The sequence below is a fragment of the Nycticebus coucang genome, chromosome X, assembly GCF_027406575.1.
Source record: "Nycticebus coucang isolate mNycCou1 chromosome X, mNycCou1.pri, whole genome shotgun sequence".
Lineage (NCBI taxonomy): Eukaryota > Metazoa > Chordata > Mammalia > Primates > Lorisidae > Nycticebus > Nycticebus coucang.
In genome coordinates, this window is record NC_069804.1 from 74,798,809 (window position 1) to 74,821,575 (window position 22,767).

At 38.4% G+C, this 22,767-nt stretch overlaps 1 non-coding gene across 1 annotated transcript; it reads left to right on the top strand.

The window, feature by feature from the left end:
• Positions 1 to 22,447: 22,447 nt before the first annotated feature.
• Positions 22,448 to 22,554, top strand: LOC128578675 (U6 spliceosomal RNA). The gene has a single exon (XR_008377815.1). It is a non-coding gene; the product is annotated as a U6 spliceosomal RNA (small nuclear RNA).
• The last annotated feature ends 213 nt before the right edge of the window (positions 22,555 to 22,767 follow it).

Here is a 22,767-nt window from a genome sequence, read left to right on the forward strand (position 1 = left end):
CTTCATCAGAGAAGGTTCTGTTCCGATCTCTGATAAGTGGGCAAGACACTTGAACAGAAACATCTCTGAAGATGATTAATTAATGGTCAACAAACACATGAAAAAATGCTCATCATCCCTAATCATCAGAGAATCTCAAATCAAAACCACTCTGAGATATCACCTAACTCAGGTGAAATTAGCCCACATCACAAAGTCCCAAAACTGCAGATGCTGGCATGAATGAAGAGATAAGAAAAATCTTTTGTACTACTGGTGAAATTGCAAATTAATAAATCCTTTTTGGAAAGAAGTATGGACAATTCTCAAAGAACTAAAAGTTGACCTTCCATTTGATCCTGCAATTTCATTACTAGGTATCTATCTAAAAGAGAAAAAATAGTTTTTACACGACATTTTCAATAGAATATTTATTTCAGTTCAATTCACAATTACCAGGATGTGGAAGCAACCTAAGTGCCCATCAACTCATGAATGAATTAACATACTGTGTTATGTGTATACCATGGAGTACTGTTCAGCCATAGAAAAGTTGGAGACTTTACATCTTTTATGTTTACCTGGATGGAGTTGAAACACATTCTTCTTAGTAAAGTATCATAAGAATGGAAAATCAAGTATTCAGTATACACAATACTAACATGAAACCAACATATAAAAACTACATGTCCACATAATGGAAAAACACAAATATAGTCTAGTATGGGGGAAAGGGAGGAGGAAGGAGGGGAGGAAAAAGAGAGGGAAGGGAGGAGGGAGAGTGACTGGAGAGCTCTCACCTAATGTACATAATGTGAGGCTGTTCAGCACATCTCCTGAGTGAAGGGGTCAACTACGATCTGAACTTTACCTTAGAAATGAAAATAATGTAACCTAGACATTTTCACCCCCATATTAATTTGAAATTTTAAAAAATTATATTATCCCACAGTTCTCTTAGGTTCTATATATCTTTTAAACTTTGTTCTTTCCCCCTTTTTTTCATATTGGATCATTACTTTTGATCTTTCTTCAAGTTTGTTCACTCTTTTTATATCATCTTCATTTTGCTCCTAAGATTCTTATTGTAGTCTATTTTATTCTGCTATAATAGAATACCGAGACTGGGTAATTTATTAAAAGTAGAACTTCATTTATCACAATTCTGGACACTAGGAAGTCCAAGATAAAGGTGTTGAGATCTTGTAAGGCCCTTCTTGCTGTGTCATCAGATGGCAGAAGGCAGAAAGGGGAAAATCTATTACCACCAGCCCTTTATAAAAGTATGAATCCATTTATGATGGTAGAACCCCTGTGTCTTAAACACCACACTTTGATCTGCACCTCCCAATACAGTTGCATTGTGGTTAAGTTTTCTACACATAAATTTTTGAGGACATATTCATACTATATCATTCTGCCATTAGCACCCAAAGTTCATGTTTTTCTTACATGAAGTAATATATTAATTTCATCCAAGTAGTCCCCAAAATATTAACTCTTTTCAGCATCAACACAAAGGTTCAAATCCCAGGGTCTCATCCAAATCAGATATGGATGAAACTCAAAGCATAATTCATCCTGAGGCAAATTTCCCACCAACTATAAGTCTGTTAAATCAAATAAGCTGCTTTACATATTTCCAAAATATAATGGTGGAACAAGCATAAGATAGACATTTTCATTCCAAAAAGGGTGAACAGAAAAGATGAAAGGAGTAAGAGGGTAATCCTGGCACTCTGGGAGGTCCAGGTGGGTGGATTGCCTGAGTTTAAGAGTTCAAGACCAGCCTGAGCAAGAGTAGACCTCATCTCTAAAAATAGCCAGGTGGAGAATTCTGGAAAGATGGCCAACTAGTAGCAACCCTGGTCAGAGACCCCTGAGCAAAGGAAGAAAAACTGGATGGAATCAGACTCTACGAAGCCAAAAACAGGGAGCTGAGCCAAGAAAGAAGTTCAGCAAGCTATAACTCCAAGGAAGAGCATTCAAAAAAACAAATTACAGGTACAAAGCCTATTGACTAGAGGATGGAAGGTAAAATGAGAGGTCTTTTGTTCCCTGCTCATTCACAGACAGCCTGCAGCAGGCCTCCTGCCTGGGAGAGGGGTCTCTAGTCCTCTAGTCGAAAGGCTTTGTAACTGAAATTTGTTTTCTTGAATGCTCTTCCTTGGAGTTACAGCTTGCCGAACTTCTTTCTTGGCTCAGCTCCCCACCTTTGGCTTCATAGAATCCAATTCCATCTAGTTTTTCTTCCTCTGCTCAGTAGCCTCTGCTGAGGGTTGCTACCAGTCGGGCATCTTCCCAGCCTGCTACAGGCTATCTGCAAATGAGCAGGGAACAAAAGACCTCTCATTTTACCTCGCTGGAGAGAGCTTCTAAACTACAGGTCTCTTTCTCCAGGGAGGTCACACTTATGAACGTAGACACCACCCCACTAGGCATATAATTGAACAGATATTTTTCTCTACAAGTCCAAACTCCAAGTTCACCCTTTCCCCTTTATGTAGTGGTCTGAAATTCTGCCCCGTGCAGAGCATAGATTGTTTGGTCTTGTCCTGAGAGACTTGGGCATAGTGTGGACCACCAACCATCAGGATGGAATATGTGACTAATGCGGAAGAAAGAGGGTGTGGGAATAAAGGGACATTCGGTAGGAGGAGGAGCAGTCTCCTTGTTATGACTATACCTGGCCAGTGGTAGTGTTGACCCTCAGTTCGGGCTGTGGGGTACAGAACTCCCAGCTCTGACAGCACCCACAGCATGAGAGTGGTTGTCCCATGTGGACTGAGTTTGACAGACAGGGCTGGTCCCTGCTGGGCCTGTGAGCAGAGCCTAATAGGCGTAGACTGCGACCTGAGAGCAAGGGTGTGGTCTCCTGATTCCAACAGAACCCTCAAGCAGTGGCTTACTGGGTGTTAACCAAGCCCTAATGGCTAAGGCATGCTCCACTGCCTCCAGTGGGGCTGGTGAGCAGAGGCTTACCAAGTGAAGACTGAGACCTGTGGGCAGAGTGTGGTGCCCTGACTCTAACAGAGCCTGCAAACAGAGGCTTGCCATGCAGTGAACTGAGACTGGCAGGCAGGGGCATGGTCCCCTGACTCCAACTGGTCTGGTAAGTAGAGGCTAGCTGTGTATGGACTGAGACCAGAGGGCAGGCCTGGTGTCCTGACTCCAACAGAGCCTGCAAACAGAAGCTTGTCTGGCAATGGACTGAGACAGGCAAGGGGTGCATGGTCCCCTGAGTCCAACAGGTCTGGCAAGCACTAATCCAGAGGCAAGCTGTGTGTGGACTGAGACCAGTGGGCAGGGGTGTTGCCCCTGGCTTCAGCTTGGCCTGTGAGCAGAAAAGCAGACAATACTGTGGACTGAGTCTAGTGGGTAGGAGTGTGGAACCCTGGCTCAAATTGTGCTTTGAATCCCTCTGCTTTGAATTATCCTTGAATCCCTCTCTGTTGGGCAGAGTTTGCACTGCCAGAGACAATTTGGTTGGAACCCGTGTTTGGGGCTGTCCATGCTGGGACATTCTGAGGTTGACCTTTGAAGTTCTGTAGTGGAAAAGAACTGAAGAATGGGGACTGGGCACCACAGCTGTTTGTATCTCTTCACAGTCAAGTTTTAAATCTAAGAGTGTGGTTTCTTAGGATAGGTTAGAGGTTGACTGATATCAAAACAGAGCTAGCCAGCACTATCGCACCAAGTAGGTCCTCAGAATCTCTGGCCACAACTCTGAAAGGGGCCTTTGTAAGGTTGTAGGAGATAAACCACAATTACAAAGTGTAGTGCTTTGGCAATGGGCTATCTCTAATACCTGGTAATGCATTTCAATCTCACCCTACCAGTTCTAATAATGAAACAGTAGAAAATAAAAATGTTGTGGACCCAAAAGAAGAACTCTGGCAATATGAATAACCAGAGTACATCAACCCCTGCCCAAGAAATGACAAAGGACATACAACTGGAGATGCCATGCATAGACAAATGGCAGCAATGTCAGAAACTGAATTCAGAATATGGATTGCAAATAAGATAAATACAATGGAAGAAAAGATGAGAAAAGATGGAAATTGAATTTCAAAGAGTAGTTCTAAAGTTGTCTCAAGAAATTAATAAATTCAAAGCCCAAGTCACCAAAGATATGGACATAATGAGAAAAGAGATAGCAGAGCTCAAGGAAATGAAAAAGTTAGTTGAGGAGCTACAAAATACAGTAGAATCCCTCAGTAACAGAGTTGACCAGGCAGAACAAAGGATCTCTAAAACTGAGGACAAAGCATTTGAACATTCCCAAACACTCAAAGAGGCAGACAAATGGAGAGCAAAAACTGATCATTCCCTGAGAGAGTTGTGGGATCACTACAAAAGATCAAACATTTGTCTTACAGGAATTCCAGAAGGAGAAGAGGATGGTCCTAAAATTACAGATGCTCTGTTCCAAGAGATTTTGGAGAATTTTCGAAACATTACAAGAGATACAGAACTTCAGATAGCAGACAGTTTCAGAACCCCAGCATGACTCAATACAAATAAAGCATCTCCTAGACACATTGTGATTAACTTTGCTAAAGTTAAGATGAAGGAGAAAATTCTGCAAGCAGCCAGACGTAAGAAAAGCATCACCTACAAAGGGAGAAATATCAGAATAACTGCAGATCTCTCTGCCAAAACGTTTCAAGCCAGAAGAAAATGGTCATCAACCTTCAATCTCTTAAAACAAAACAACTTCCAGCCCAGAATCCTCTATCCAGCTAAACTGAGTTTCATTTGTGACAGAGAAATCAAATACTTTAATGAGATAGACATGTTGAAGAAATTTGCCGCAACTAAACCAGCTTTCCTGGATTTTCTCAGACCCATCCTCCACAATGACCAGTGCAATCCTCTACCTCCAAAGTAAACTCACTCAGAAATTTTTTGAACAAAATCCAACTTCCACAGTGGTGAGGTGATTAAAATTGTCCAATGGACATCCGAAAATTATGACACCCAAAACACAACTAGGCTTATCCATCCTCTCAACTAATGTGAACAGTTTAAATTGTCCTCTAAAAAGGTGCAGGCTGGCTAACTGGGTACATAAACTCAGACCAGATATCTGCTGTATATAAGAATCTCACCTTACATTAAAGGATAAAAATAGACTCAGGGTGATGGGATGGACTTGAATAATGCAGGAAAATGGAAATCGGAAAAAAACAGAGGTTGAAATTTTAGTAGCAGATACAATTGGCTTTAAACCAACAAAGATAAAGATAAGGAAGGTCACTACAAATTTGTCAAGGGAAACACCCAACATGAAGAAATTTCAGTAATTAACATGCACCCTACCAGAATGCTCCTTAATTCATAAAGCAGACCCTAATGGATATGAACAAATTGATATCTTCCTGCACTATAATAGTTAGAGATTTTAACACCCCTTTGACAGTTTTGGATAGATCCTCCAAGAAGAAACTAACAAAGAAATAATAGATTTAAACCTGACCCTAGAACAAATGGACTTTACAGACTTCTACAGAACATTTCACCCAAATAAAACTGAATATACTTTCTTCTCATCAACACACATATCATCCTCGAAAATAGATAATATCCTAGGAAACAAGTCTAACCTCAGAAAATTTAAAAGGATAGAAATTATTCCTTGTACCTTCTCAGACCAACATGGAATAAAACTTAAATTCAACAGCAATGGGAATCTCCATATTCAAACAAAGTCATGAAAGCTAAATAATTTTTGGCTGACTGATAGCTGAGTAAAAAGATGAGAATAATAAGGAAATCACACAATTTTTGGAACTAAATGATAATGAAGACACAAATTATCTAAACCTGTGGGATATTGCAAAGGCAGTCCTCAGAGTGAAATTTATAGCATTGTAAGCCTTCATCAAGAAAACAGAAAGAGAGGAAGCCATCAACTTAATGGATCATCTCAAGCAACAGAAAAAAAAAGAACATTCCAACCCCAAATCCAGCAGAAGAAAAGAAATAACCAAAATTAGGGCAGAATTAAATGAAATTGAAAACAAAAGGATCGGGCGGCGCCTGTGGCTCAAGGAGTAGGGCGCCGGTCCCATATGCCAGAGGTGGCGGGTTCAAACCCAGCCCTGGCCAAAAACCACAAAAAAAAAAAAAAGAAAAGAAAAGGATCATTCAGAAGATCAACAAAACAAACAGTTGGTTTTTTGAAAAATTTAACAAAATTGATAAACCTTTGGCCAACCTAACGAGTAATAGAAAAGCAAAATTTCTACCCAAAGCAATATATAATTTTAATGCAATTCCTATTAAAGCTCCATTGTCATATTTTAAAGATCTTGAAAAAATAATACTTCATTTTATATGGAATCAGAAAAAATCTTGATTAGCCAAAACATTACTCAGCAACAAAAACACAGCAGGAGGAATCACGCTACCAGACCTGAGACTGTACTATAAATTGATAGTGATCAAAACAGCATGGTATTTGCACAAAAACAGAGAAGTAGATGTCTGGAACAGAATAGGGAACCAAGAGATGAATCCAGCTCCTTACCGTTATTTGATCTTTGACAAGCCAATTAAAAACATTCAGTGGAGGAAAGATTCCCTATTTAACAAATGGTGCTGGGTGAACTGGCTGGCAACCTGCAGAAGATTGAAATCGGACCCACGCCTTTCACCATTAACTAAGATAGACTCTCACTGGATAAAAGATTTAAACGTAAGACATGAAACTATGAAAATACTTGAAGAAAGTGCAGGGAAAACTCTTGAAGGAATTGGCCTGGGTGAATATTTTATGAGGAGGACTCCACAGGCAATTGAAGCAGTATCAAAAATATACTACTGGGACCTGATCCAACTAAAAAGAGTCTGCACAGCCAAGAACATGGTAAGTAAAGCCAGCAGAATGCCCTCAGCATGGGAGAAAATATTTGCAGGTTATACCTCCAAAATAGGTCTAATAACCAGAATCCACAGAGAACTCAAATGTATTAGCAAGAAAAGAACACGCAATCCCATCTCAGGATAGGCAAGGAACTTGAAGAGAAACTTCTCTAAAGAAAACAGACACACGATCTACAAACACATGAAAAAAAGCTCATCATCCTTAATCATCAGAGAAATGCAAATCAAAACTACTTTGAGATATCACCTAACCCCAGTAAGAGTAGCCCACATAACAAAATCCCAAAACTAGAGAAGTTGGCTTGGATGTGGAGAAAAGGGCACACTTCTACACTGCTGGTGGGAATGCACACTAATAGGTTCCTTCTGTAAGGATGTTTAGAGAATACTTAGAAACCTAAATATAGACCTGCCAAGACCAAAAATCACAATATAAAAAAGACATCTGTACCAGAATGTTTATTGCAACCCAATTCATAATTGCTAAGTCATGGAAGAAGCCCAAGTGCCCATCGACTCACAAATGGACTAGCAAAGTGTGGTACATGTATACCATGGAATATTATGCAGCCTTAAAGAAAGTTGGAGACTTTACCTCTTTCATGTTTACATGGATGGAGCTGGAACATATTCTTAGCAAAATATATCAGGAATGGAAGAAAAAGTATTCAATGTACTCAGCCCTACTATGAAGCTAAATTATAGCTTTCACAGGAAGACTATAACCCAAATATAGCACAAGACTATGAGGAAAGGGCCAAGGAAGGGGAAGGGAGGGGGGAGGTTAGGGTGGAGGGAAGGTAATGGGTGGGGCCACACCTATGGTGCATCTTAGAATGGGTACAGGCGAAACTTCCTAAAGGCAGAATACAAATGTCTACTTACAATAACTAAGAAAATGCCATGAAGGCTACGTTGAACAGTTTGATGAGAATATTTCAGATTGTATATGAAACCAGCACATTGTACTCCTTGATTGCACTAATGTACACAGCTATGATTTAACAATAAAAATTAAATAAAAAAAGTAAAATCTCTAATATTGTCTATCAGAAATGATAAAGGAGAAATAACAACAGATACTTCAGAAATTAAAAAAAATCCTCAGTGGTTTCTACAAAAATCAGTATTCCCAGAAATATGAAAATCTGAAGGAAATGGACCAATACCTGAAAGCACACCACCTTCTAATTCCTAGAATTAGAAATCTTGAATAGAACTATATCAACCACTGAAATAGCATCATCAATACAAAGTATCCCTAAAAAGAAAAGTCCAGTACCAGATGGCTTCACATCTGAATTCTATCAAACCTTTTGAGAGGAACTAGTACCTATATTATACAATATTTTACAAAGCATAGAAAAAAGAAGGAATACTTCCAAACACACTCTATGAAGGAAATATCATCCTGATATCCAAACCAGGAAAATATTCAACAAAGAAAGAAAATTAGAGACTAATATCATTAATGAATATCGTTGCAAAAATATTCAATAAGATCTTAGCAAACAGGATTCAACAACACATCAAAAAAATTATACACCATGATCAACTTGATTTTATTCCAGGGTTACAGGGTTGGTTCAACATATGCAAATCTATAAATATAATACATCACATCAAGAAAATAAAAAACAAAGACCATATGTTTCTCTCAATTGATGAAGAAAAAGCCTTTGATAATATCCAGCATTCTTTCATGATCAGAATTCTCGAAAATAGGCATATAAGGGACATTTCTTAAACTGATAGAGGCCATTTATAGCAAACCCACAACCAATATCATATTGAATGGTATAAAATTGAAAACCTTTCAGGAACAAGGTAAGGATGCCCACTGTCTCCACTGCTATTTAACATAGTAACAGAAGTCTTAGCTATCACAATCAGGCGAAATAATGCGATCAAGGGTATCCAAATAGGTTCAGAGGAGATCAAACTCTCACTCTTCGCTGATAATATGATCCTATACCTGGAGAATTCCAGGGACTCAACTTCAAAACTCTTAGAAGCGATCAAGGAATATAGCAGCATCTCAGGATACAAAATCAATACAAGTCAGTAGCTTTTAAATACACCAACAATAGTCAAGCTGAAAAAAACAATCAAGAACTCTTACAATAGTGCCACAAAAGATGAAATATCTGGGAATTTACCCAACAAAGGACGTGAAAGATCTCTATAAAGAGAACTATGAAACTCTGAGAAAAGAAATAGATGAAGTTATTAACAAATGTAAAAACATACCATGCTCATGGCTGGGTAGAATCAACATTGTTAAAATGTCCGTATTACCCAAAGCAATCTACAGATTTAATGCAATCCCCATTAAAGCACCATTGTCATACTTTAAAGAACTTGAAAAATAGTACTTCATAATATATGGAATCATAAAAAACCTCAAACAGCAAATACATTACTCAGAAATAAGAAAAAATCAGGAGGAATCACGTTACCAGACTTCAGGCTATACTATAAATCTATAGTGGTTTAAACAACATGGTACTGGCACAAAAACAAAGAGGTAGATGTATGGAACAGAGTAGAGAAACAAGAGATGAACCCAGCCACTTATCATTATTTTATCTCTGATAAGCCTATTGAAAGCATTAATTGAGAGAAGAATTCCCTATTTAACAAATGGTGCTGGTTGAACTTGCTGGTGACCTGTAGAAGATTGAAACTGGACCCCCACCTTTTACCATAAACAAAAATTGATTCTCATTGGATAAAAGATTTAAACTTAAGAAATGAAACTATAAAAATACTAGAAGAAAGTGCAGGGAAAACACTTGAAGAAATCGGCCTGGGAGAACATTTTATGAGGAGGACACCCTGGGAAATTGAAGCAACACCAAAAATCCATTACTGGTACCTGATTAAATTAAAAAGGTTTTGCACAGCCAAGAGCACACTAAGTAAAGCAAACAGACAACCTTCAGAAGGGGAGAAGATTTTTGCAGGTTATGATTCTCACAAAGGTCTGATAACTAGAATTTACAGAGAACTTAAACTAATCAATAAGAAAAGAATAAATAACACCATTTCAATGTGGGCAAGAGACCTGAACAGAAACTGCTCTGATGAAGACAGGAACATGGCCTACAAACACATGAAAAAATGCTCATCATCCTTAATCATCAGAGAAATGCAAATCAAAACCACTTTGAGATATCATCTAACTCCAGTAAGATTAGCCCACATAGCAAAATCCCAAAACTACAGATGTTGGCATGGATGTGGAGAGAAGGGAACACTTCTACACTGCTGGAGGGAATACAAACTAATATGACCTTTTTGGAAATAAGTTTGGAGAACACTCAAGAAACTAAAAGTACACCTACAGTTTGATCCGGAAATTCCTCTACTAGGTATATACCCAGATGATCAAAAATTATTTTACAACAAAGACATTTGCACCAGAATGTTTATTGCAGCCCAATTCATAATAGCCAAGACATGGAAATACCCCAAGTGCCCAGCGACCCATGAATGGATTAACAAATTGTGGTATACGTACACCATGGAATACTATGCAGCCATAAAAAATGGAGAGTTCACATCTTTTATGTTTACCTGGATGGAGCTGGAACATATTCTGCTTAATAAAGCATCTCAGGAATGGAAAAAAAGTATCCAATGTACTCAATACTACTATGATATCAATATATAACCACCTACATATTCATATGAATGGCAGAACATAAGTATAGTCCAGAAAGTAGAAGGGAAGAGGAGTGAGAGGGGAGGAGAGGGGGGATATGGAAGGAGGGAGGGTATTTGGGGAGACCTCACCTAAAGTGCATGATGCAATGGTTCTTTTCAAAACTATTAAGAAATGAGTATAATTGTGATGGATGTGTTACTTAGTTCAATGTAAACATTTCACATTGTATATTGAAGCAGTACCCCGAACACCATAAATAATGAATGTACAAAGTTATGGTTTAATAAATTAATTAATAAAAAAAGAAAGGAGTAAGAGGCTCCAATTAAGTCCAAAATCCAACAAGGCAAACAATCCTAATTCTTGAAAATAATCTTCTCTGGCTCTATGTAGGCAGGCTTCTAAACATAATAGGATGGGGGTTGTGGACCCAAGATAGGTAATGGAGCTCATGTGTAATTTGTGGTGATATATTAACAAATGGAGCTATGGTTCCAAACAAATTAAAGAGACATTTATAAGCCAGACATTCGTACTTTTTCAAAAAGCCAATGGAATATTTCAGAAGACATGCAGTCAGTAATACTAAACAAGAAAAAATATGGACCAAATAAAGCACAAGAAGTGACTTGTGCAGTTGAAGAAATTGTAGCTAGGAAAATGAAATCACATACAATTACAGAATCTCTTATTTTGCCAGCCTGCTATTCAGTTGTACAAACAATGTTTGGAGAAGAATGCGAAAAGAAAAATTCAAAAATTCTGCTTTCAAATAACACAGATTCATGTATATTATGAATTTATCTGAAAATATATAATTTCCAGTAATATTTCACCTTGAAGAAGTGAACGTGTTTGCAATTCAGTTGGATGTATCTACTGATATCAGTGGTAATCCCAACGTTTAGCATTCAGTAGATTTATCTCTAAAGAAATCATAGAACAGTTTTTATTTTGTCAACCACTATAAACAAAAGGCCAAGATATTTTTGACTTGATCTATAATTACTTGAACTCTAATAACTTCTCTTGGCATTCCTGCATAAGTATTTGTACAGATGGCACCCCATCTAGAGGTATAAAAGGATTATGGCACTTGTGCAAAAAAAAAAAAAAGATTTCAAAAATTCTTTTAGACACTGTTTTCTACACAGAGATGTGCTAGTATCAAATCATTAGTGCCTGAATTACAAAACATCCTAGATGACACTATTAAAGTTATCAACTGTATAAAAAGCAGGCTATTGAGAGGGAGGCAAGATGGCCAACTGAAGTCAGCTTTTGGCAGAGGGTCTTGTCCAGAGGGAGAAATAATGGCCAGAAATAACCCAATAAAGTGGAAGATTGGGAGCTGAGCTGAGAGAGAGGATCGATAGGTTCACATCATCCCTGGTACGACAAGCTAGGACTCCAAGGAAACAAATTTCAGGTACAAAACTCATCCCAAAGAGGACGAGAATCCTTCCCCTCCCCCCCAGGAGAGCAGCTTGAGGTGAGCAGAGAACAGAGGAACTTTTGTTTCACCAAAGGGAAGAGAACGACCGAGGGCTGTGACTCCCTCCAGGGAGAGATACCACTGCAAGCATAGGCAGTCTCTTGCCTGGGCTAAAAGTTGATCTAATATCCCTACCTTCCAGAACTCCAAATCCACCCCTCACCCCTCTCCTGGCGGTCTGGAAGACCACTCCCTGCAAAATATGAAGCATTTGGCAGATTTTTGCTAGGGCTGGGCACCTCATGAGTTGTGGGCAGTTGCACTGAAACTATAACTTTAATAGAGGCAGGGAGTCACAAAGGGAGAGGGACTTGCCCCATGTTGGAAAGAGCATAGCTCGAGTCCATGCTACCAACCACCAGGGACCGCGGCCCACTGGCTCCCTGGTTCAGCAGCCCAGATGGGCAGCTCAGCTCCCCACTGGGCTCCCGCAACCAGCAGCAAGCGGCAGTGACTTCTGCCTGGCTCATGCAAACGTGCAGCCCCACCCTCTGGTTCCCCACCTGGCTCCTGAGACTTGCAGCCCATGGCTTGTGACTCCACCCTTCAGCACTGCCCAGCTCCTGAGACCCGCAACCTGCAGCTGGTGACTCTGCCTTCAGCTCCCCTCCCTGCTCCGGAGCCCCACGGCCCATGACCAGTGACTCTTGCCCAGCTCCTGCAACCCCTGAAGCCCCCAAGGCTGGTGACTCCACCATCTGGTTCGCCTCAGTACCTGCAGCATGACACGAAGGTTAGTGGCTCTGCCCTCCAGTTCCACTCCTGGCTCCTGTGACCCTTGCAGCCAGTGGCAATGTCCTCCAACTCCCCGACAGCTCCTGTGAACTGCAAACAGCAGTACCCCAGACTGGTGGCACCACCCCTGACAGTGACAGCTCCATAGTCCCTCCCATAGGGGTCAAATTGAGCTGCCGGTGGACCCCCACTGCCTAGATGCTGAAGACCATTTGAACTCTCCACTTGATTGGTGCTTGTATCAACCAGGACAATTGGTTTGGAACTCTTGACCTGGGCCAATCACCTGGGGACCCACCAAGCTTATACCCTGTTTGTGTTGTTGTGGGAATGTGGGATTCTCCCTGTCCAGTTGTCACCTGTCAGGGGCTGGGGTGTCTTAGTTGCTTATATATCTCCACATCTGAGATTTCGGCCCAAAGCCACTGATTCACTATGATTGGGCAGAGACTAACTGAATACCAGTCAGTATCACCTAGCCCCACCAAAACAGCAGGTGCCCAGAGTTTTAGGCAGTAGTTCTGAATGGGACCTTTTTAAAGCTCTAAGGGAAAAGCCACAATCACCAGTCTCATGTCTTTGGTAAAGAGCCGGTTAATTACAACTCCAGGAGCCCCCAATTCAATTTCACCTTGCCAGCTTCTCTAGCCAAATGGTGAAAAATAATCATAGGGCATAATCAGAAGAAAAACTCTGGAAATGTGAATAATCAGAGTAGATCAGCTCCCCCAAGGAATGACAAAGGAGACACAATACAAGATCCCACTCATAAATAAATGGCTGAGATGTCAGAAAACAAATTCAGAATTGGATTGCAAACAAGATTCACATAATGGAGGTAAAGATGGAATTAGAAATTCAAGGAGCATTTCAAAAATTGTCTCAAGAATTAAGTGAATTCAAAGACAAAATCACCAAAGATTTTGACACATTGAGGCAAGAACTTCCAGCCCTCAAAGATCTAAGAAATACAGTAGAATCCCTCAGTAACAGAATGGAGCCGGCAGGATAAAGGATCTCTGAAATTGCTTTTGTTCAAAAGACAAAGCTTTTGAATGCTCCTGAAAGCTCAAAGAGGAAGAGAACTGGAGAGCAAAAACAGATCATTCCCTGAGACAATTGTGGGACCACTCCAAAAGAGCAAACATTCACTTCACAGGAATCCCAAAAGGAGAAGAGAAGGGTCCAAAAGTCACAGATACTCTACCTCAAGAGATAATTGAGGAGAACTTCCCAAGCATGGCAAGTGATACTGAAATTCAGACATCAGACAGTTTCAGCACCACAGCACGACTCAACCCAAACAAAGTATCTTCTAGATATGTTGTAATAAACTTCACCAGCATTAATATGAAGGAGAAAATTCTGCAAGGAGCCAGACATAAGAAAATCATAACTGATAAGGGGAAGAATATTAGAATGACTGCAGATCTTTCTGCTGAAACTTTTCAAGCCAGAATAGGATGGTCATGGACCTTCAATCTCCTAAAACAAAAAAACTTTCAGCCCAGGATCCTGCATCTAGTAAAACTGACCTTCATTAATGTCAGAGAAGTTAAATATTTAAGGACATAAGCACGTTGAAGAAATTTGACATAACCAAACCAGCTCTTCAGGATATCCTCAGACCCATCCTCCATAATGACCAGCACAATGCTCTACCACCAAAGTAAACTCACACTGAAATTCTTGACCAAAACCCAATTTCCACAGTGAAAAGATTCAAAATGTCCACTGGACTTTTCAAAAACTTGACACCAAAATACTACCAGGCTTATCAATACTCTCATTTAATGTGAATGGCTTAAATTATCTTCTAAAGAGACACAGGTTGGCTGACTGGATACCAAAACTCAGGCCAGATATCTACTGCATAAAAGAATCTCATCTTACCTTAAAGGATAAATATAGACTCAGGTTGAAGGGATGGGCTTTTGTAATCCAGGCAAATGGAAATCACAAAAAAGCAGGGGTGGCAATATTATTCACAGATACAGTAGGCTTTAAACCAACAAAAGTAAGGAAAGACAAGCATGGTCATTTCATATTTGTCAAGAGAAACACTCAACATGGTGAGATTTCAATTATGAACATTTATGCATCCAACCATAATGCTCCTCAATTTATAAGGGAGACACTAACAGACATGAGCAATGTAATATCTACCAGCACCATAATAGTTGGAGATTATAACACCCCATTTGCAGTGTTGGAAAGATCCTCCAATAAGAAATTAAACAAAGAAATTTTGGACTTAATCTTCACCATACAACAATTGAATTTAACAGACATCTACAGAACATTTCGTCCTAACAAAACTGAATACACATTCTTCGCGTGAGCACATGGATCATCCTTCAAAATCGATCACATCTTAGGTCACAAGTCTAACCTCAGCAAATTTAAAAGTACAGAAATTATTCCTTGTATTTTTTCAGATCATCATGCAATAAATTTGAACTCACCAAGAATAGGTATCTGCATACTCATACGAAGACATGGAAACTAAATAACCTTATGCTGAATGATAGGTGGGTGATAGATAAGATCAAGAAGGAAATTGCCAAATTTTAGGAACAAAACAATAATGAAAACACTAATTATCAGAATCTAAGGGATCCTGCAAAGGCATTCCTAAGAGGGAAATTTATAGCATTGCAAGGCTTCCTCAAAAGAATGGAAATAGAGGAAATCAATAACTTAAAGGGATATCTATCTTAAGCAACTGGAAAAGGAAAAACATTCCAATCCAAAACCTAGTAAAAGGAAAGAAATAACTAAATTAGAGCAGAATTAAAAGAAATCAAAACAAAGGAATTATTCAACAGATCAATGAATCAAAAAGTTGGTTTTTTGAAAAATTCAACAAAATTGATAAACCTTTGGCCAACTTAACCAAAAATAGAAAATTAAAGTCCATAGTATCATCAGTCAGAAATTACAAAGGTGAAATAACAAGACAGCTCAGAAATTCAAAAAATCTTTAGTGAATACTACAAAAAACTTTATTCTCATAAATGTGAAAATCTGAAAGAAATTGACCAATACTTGGAAGGATGCAAACTTCCTAGACTTAATCAGAAAGAACTGGAAATGCTGAACAGATCTATATCAAGTATTGAAATACAATCAACTATACAAAATCAAAAAAAAAAGAGTCTGGGACCACATGGCTTTACATCAAAATTATACCAAACCTTTAAAGAGGAACTAGTGCCTATATTACTTAACCTTTTCCAAAACATAGAAAAATAAGGAATACTTCCCAATACATTCTATGAAGCAAATATCACCCTAATCCACAAACCAGGAAAAGACCCAACAAGAAAACTATAGACCAGTATCTTTAATGAACATAGATGCAGAAATAGTCAATAAGATACTAGCAAACAGAATCCAGCAACACAGCAAACATATTATACACCATGACCAAGTTGGTTTTCCCCAGGGTTTCAAGATTGTTTCAATATACATAATCTATAAATATAATGCATCACATAATCACACTAAAAAAACAAAGACCATATGATTCTCTCAATAGATGCAGAAAAAGCTTTTGACAATATCAGCATCCTTTCATGATTATAACACTAAAGAAAATAAGTATAGAAGGAATTTTCTTAAACTGATAGAGGCCATCTACAGCAAAACCACAGCCAATATCATATTGAATGGATTAAAATTGGAAACTTTTCCACTCAGATCAGGAACCAGGCAAGGTTGCCCATTGTCTCCACTACTTTTTAACATTGTAATGGAAGTCTTAGCCATCACTATAAGGCAAGGGAAGGCGATCAAGTGTATACAAATAGGGTCAGAGGAGATCAAACTTTCACTCCTCGCATAGGATATGATTTTATACCTGGAAAACCCCAGGGTCTCAACCACAAAACTCTTAGAAGGGATCAAGGAATACAGTAACATCTCAGGATACAAAATCAATACTCACAAATCTATAGCCTTTATATATACCAATAATAGACAAGCTGAAAAAACAGTCGAGGACTCTATTCCCTTTATGGTTGTGCCAAAGAAGATGAAATATCTGAGAATTTACCTAAAAAAGGAAGTGAAAGATCTCTATAAAGAGAATTATGAAACTCTGAGACAAAAAATAGCTGAATGTGAACAAATGGAAAAACATGCCATGCTCATGGCTAGGAAGAATCAACATTGTTAAAATGTCCATATTACCCAAAGCAATTTACAAATTTAATGCAATCCCTATCAAAGCACCACTGTCATACTTTAAAAATCTGGAGAAAATAGTACTTTGTTTTATATGGAACCATAAAAAACCTTGATTAGCCAAGACATTACTCAAAAATAAAAACAAATCATGAGGAATCATACTACCAGACTTCAAATTATACTATAAATCTATAGTGATAAAAAATGTATGCTATTGGCACAAAAATAGAGAGGTAGATGTATGGAACAGAATTGAGAACCAAGAGATGAATCCAGACACTTACTGTCATTTGATATTTTATAAGCCTATCAAAAATATAAATTGGGGGAAAGATTTCCTATTTAACAAATGGTGCTGGGAGAATTGGCTGGAGACTTGTAGAAGACTGAAACTGGACCCACACCTTTCACCATTAACAAAAATTGACTCTCACTGGATAAAAGATTTAAACTTAATAAATGAAACTATAAAGATTCTTGGACAGAGTGCAGGAGGAACACTTGAAGAAATTGGCCTGGGAGAATACTTTATGGAGAGGGCCCCCCGGGCAATTGAAGCGACACCAAAAACACATTACTGGAATCTGATCAAACTTAAAAACTTCTACACAGCCAAGAACAAGTCAGTAAAGCAAGCAGACAGCCCTCAGAATGGGAGAGGATATTTGAAGGTTATGCATCTGACAAAGGTTTGATAACCAGAATCCACAGAGAACTCAAACTTATTAATAAGAAAAGAACAAGTAATCCCTTTTCATTGTGGACAAGGGACTTGAACAAAAGCTTCTCTGAAGATGATAGGTGCATGGCCTACAAACACATGAAAAAAATGCTCATTATCTTTAATCATTAGAGAAATGTGAATCAAAACCACTTTGAGATATCTTCTAACTCCTGTAAGAGTGGCTCACATAACAAAATCCCAAAACTACAGATGTTGCTGTGGATTTGGAGAAAAGGGAACACTTCTGCTCTGCTGGTGGGAGTGCAAGCTAATATGTCCCCTTTGGAAAGAAGTATGGAGAATACTCAGAGATCTAAAAGTAGACCTGCCATTTTATCCTGCAACTCCTCTTCTAGTTGTATACCCAAAATACCAAAAATCACTTTATAACAAAGATATTTGCACAAGATTTTGTTCATTGTAGCTCAATTCGTAATAATCAAGTCAAGGAAGAAGCCCAAATGCCCATCGAACCATGAATGGATTATTAAATTGTGATATATGTATACCATGGAATATTATGCAGCCTTAAAAAAGATGGAGACTTTACCTCTTTTACTTTTACACAGATGGAGCTGGAACATATCCTACTTAGTGAAGGATCTCAAGAATGGAAGAAAATATCCATTGTACTCAGTACTATTGTGAAACCAATTTACAATCACTCACACTTTCATATAAATAATAGATCACAACTATGGCCCAAGTTGAAGAAGGGAGGAGGTGGAATAGGATGAGAGTGGTGAGGTCAAATCAAGGGAGGGTGAATGGTGGGATCACACCTATGGTGCATAATGCAAGGGTACATGTCAGATCTATTAGTATAGAGTATAAATGTCTTAACACAATAATTAAGTAAAGGAGATGAGGTATATATTAACCAGTATGATGTAAGTGTTCCTAATTCTATATGACATCAGCACATTGTACCCCATAAATGCATTAATGTATGCATGATCTATGTGTTTATGATTTAATAAACAAATAAAATAAATAAAAAATAAATTAATTAAAAAATAAAAATCAGGCTATTGCAATTAAGATTATTTGCAGAATTATGTACCTCAAATGTTGATTCTCATATGTAGCTCTTATTGCATATGGAAGTGATATGGTTATACAAAGAAGAGTTCTATCAAGATTTTATGAATTAAAAGGAGGATAAACCTTTTAAAAATGCAACATTCTGAATTAGGCAATTTACTTTGTGAGGAGGTTTGGTGTAATAAAGTTGCATTCCTTGCAGTTTATTGCAGTGTTGTAATAGTCTTAATAAGAGTATACAGGGAAGTAATAAAAAATATTATCATATCTACACATAAAATTAATGCCTTCAGAAAAATTACTGCTCTGGAAGGAAAGGATTGAAAGAGAAAATGCAGCAGAAATATTTGAAGTAGTGAAAAGGTTTAATTTAATAAACCTGTTTAACAAATTTTTTGAACTTTGGATTTATTTTGCACAAACTAAAAATAAAAATTTCCTGGGCAGTGCCTGTGGCTCAAAGGAGTAGGGTGCCGCCCCCAAATGCCAGAGGTCAGAGGTGGTGGGTTCAAACCCAGCCCTGGCCAAAAGCAGCAAAAAAAAAAAAAAAGAAGAAATTCCTGCACCTACACTTGACTTAACATCTCTGGATTGCATGAGAAATCCCTTTGTTTTAACTGTGTGTACATCAGCAAATGTAAATATTACAGAAGAGGAAGAGTTAATAAATAATAAATGACAGGATTGCTATTAAAATATTCAACAACAGATATTACAAACTTCTAGTTATCTCTCAAGGGTGAATTTCCAAGTATTATAAAACAAGCAATGGAAATAATTCTACATTCTCATCATCGCAGTTGTGTGAAGCAAGCTTTTCTGCAAGGAGCAATATTAAAAACAAAAATTGATCATGGCTATAATCCTTGAAAAAAGATTTAACAGTAAGCATGTCCAGAATATATCTGCCAAAGGATGTGAAAGATCTCTACAAAGAGAACTATGAAACTCTGAGAAAAGAAATAGCAGAAGACATTAATAAATGGAAGAACATACCATGCTCATGGCTGGGAAGAATATACATCATTAAAATGTCCACACTACCCAAAGTGATCTATAGATTTAATATAATCCCCATCGAAGCACCAGAATTATACTTTGAAGAATTTGAAAAAATAGTACTTCTTTTCATATGTAACCAGAAAAAAAAAATTCTGAATAGCCAATACAATTTTTAGAAATAAAAATAAATCTGGAGGCATCATATTACCAGATTTCAGGTTATACTATAAGTCTATAGTGATGCAAACAACACGGTCCTGGCACAAAAATAGAGATAAAGATCTATGGAATAGAATAGAGCACGTATAGATGAACCCATTTCACCACGCAATCTTTGATAAACCAAACAAAAGCATGCACTAGGGAAAAGAATCCCTATTTAATAAATGCTACTGGGAGAACTGGTTAGCCACATGTAGAACACTGAAACTGGACCTGCACCTCTCACCATTTATACATTCCTTTTTTTTTTTTTGGGACAGAGCCTCAAGCTATCGCCCTGGGTAGAGTGCTGTGGCATCACAACTCACAGCAACCTCCAACTCCTGGGCTTAAGAGATTCTCTTGCTGGGCGGCGCCTGTGGCTCAGTCGGTAAGGCGCCGGCCCCATATACCGAGGGTAGCGGGTTCAAACCCGGCCCCGGCCAAACTGCAACCAAAAAAATAGCCGGGCGTTGTGGCGGGCGCCTGTAGTCCCAGCTACTCGGGAGGCTGAGGCAAGAGAATCGCTTAAGCCCAGGAGTTGGAGGTTACTGTGAGCTGTGTGAGGCCACGGCACTCTACCGAGGGCCATAAAGTGAGACTCTGTCTCTACAAAAAAAAAAAAAAAGAGATTCTCTTGCCACAGCCTCCCAAGCAGCTGGGACCACAAGCGCCTGCCACAACGCCCAGCTATTTTGTGGTTGCAGCAGTCATTGTTGTTTGGCGGGTCTGGGCTGGATTCGAACCCGCCAGCTCAGGTGTATGTGGCTGGTGCCTTAGCCACTTGAGCCACAGGCACCAAGCCTCTCTCACCATTTTTAAAAGGTGACTCTTCCTGTATAAAAGATTTGAATTTGAGACAGAAAACAATAACTATTTTAGAAGACAGTGTGAGGAAAACTCTTGAGAATATTGGCCTAGAAAAAGATTTTATGAAGATGAATCCCTTAGAAATTGCAGCAACATCACAAATAAATAAATGGGGCATGGTTAAGCTAAAAAGCTTCTATACAGCTAAGGGTAGCAAAACTAAAGCAAACAGACAGCCTTCTAAATGGAAGAAGATTTTTGCATGCTATAAATATGACAAAGAGCTGATAACTAGAATCTACAGAGAACTCGATTTAATTAACAAGAAAAGATAACATATTTATAAGTGGGTAAGAGACTCAAACAGAAACTTCTCTGAAGAAGACAGACTATGAATGGCCAAAAAAAAACATTAAAAATGGCTCATCATCTCTAATCATCAGAGAAATGCAAATCAAAACCACTCTAAGATATCACCTAACTCCAGTGAGATTAGCCCACATCGCAAACTCCCAAATCTGCACATGGTTGCATGGATGTGGAGAGTAAGGAACACATTCATACTGCTGGTGGGATTCAAATCTAATACAACCTTTATGAAAAGAACTATGGAGAATTTTCAAAGTACTAAAAGTCAATCTTCCATTTGATCCTGCAATCCTATTACTAAGTATCTACCCAGAAGAACAAAAATCATTTTGCCACAAGGACTTTTGTGCTAGAATGTTTATTGCAGCTCAATTCACAATTACCAAGTCATGGAAATAACCCAAATGTCCATCAATTCATGAATGGATTAACAAACTGTGGCACATATATACAATGGAGTACTATTCAGCCATAAGAAAAGAGGGAGACTTTATATCTTTTATGTTTACCTGGATGGAATTGAAACACATTCTGCTTAGTAAAGTATCTCAAGAATGGAAAAAAAAAATATTCAATGTACTCAATACTAATACGAAACCAATACATAAACAACTACATGTCCAAATGAAAGATAAAACACAAGTATAGTACAGCAAGGGGGGAACAGAGAGAAGGGAGAGGGGCGAGAAGACAATTGACAGGATCTCACTTAATATGCACAATGTGAGGGTGTTCAGCACGCTCCCTGTGTTCCAACTTGAACTTTACCTTATAATTGAAAACAATGTAACCTAAACATTTTGTACACTCACATTATTTTGAAATTTAAAAAACAACACTAGAACACAAAATATAACCACTAAAATATTTTTTAACTACTTACCTAAAGAGATTTTGAGGGTCGATCCAATCTTAATATGTTTTCATCAGGAAATAAAAGCTCCCCATATCCATATCAAAAAGAAAAAAAGCACATTTGTGGTTTGCTTATCCAAAGGATACATTTAATAGGTGCGAATTTCACTCTGAGTAGCCCGAAAAATTGGTGAGGATGATATTTTGTGGTCCAGTCTATGGTCATTAATATACATCTCACGCCTATGACTAGCCCTGCCCTTGTGGCATGCATCCCATAGAAACTGGCCTCATCATACATAAATTGTTGTGTCACATCCTCCCTCACATTTATGAGTGCCTGATATGTGTGAGACTCATGGGTGGGGCATAGAGGTAATACAAATTTTTTGCATTCCGGTCCTACACACAAAAAATGAATAACAATAAAACCCTATAAGCACAAAACACTTCTCTGGGGGAGAACAGCAAAGAAGGGGGGGTGCTTGCTTCGGCAGCACATATACTAAAATTGGAACAATACAGAGAAGATTAGCATGGCCCCTGCACAAGGATGACATGCAAATTCGCAAAGCGTTCCATATTAAAAAAAAAAAAAGGTGGCAGGATAGTAGGAGCAGTTTGGAGGTGAAAAAAGCACGCTAAGTCCTCAGGACCTATGATAATGAAGAGAAAGAGAACTTGTGGAGAGTGGTGGCTGAGGACAGTTGATGTGATTCAAAGTAACTCATGTCCTTACATCATGTTACCAGATTTCAGGCTATACACAAGTCTATAGTGTTGAAAACAGCGTGGCACTGG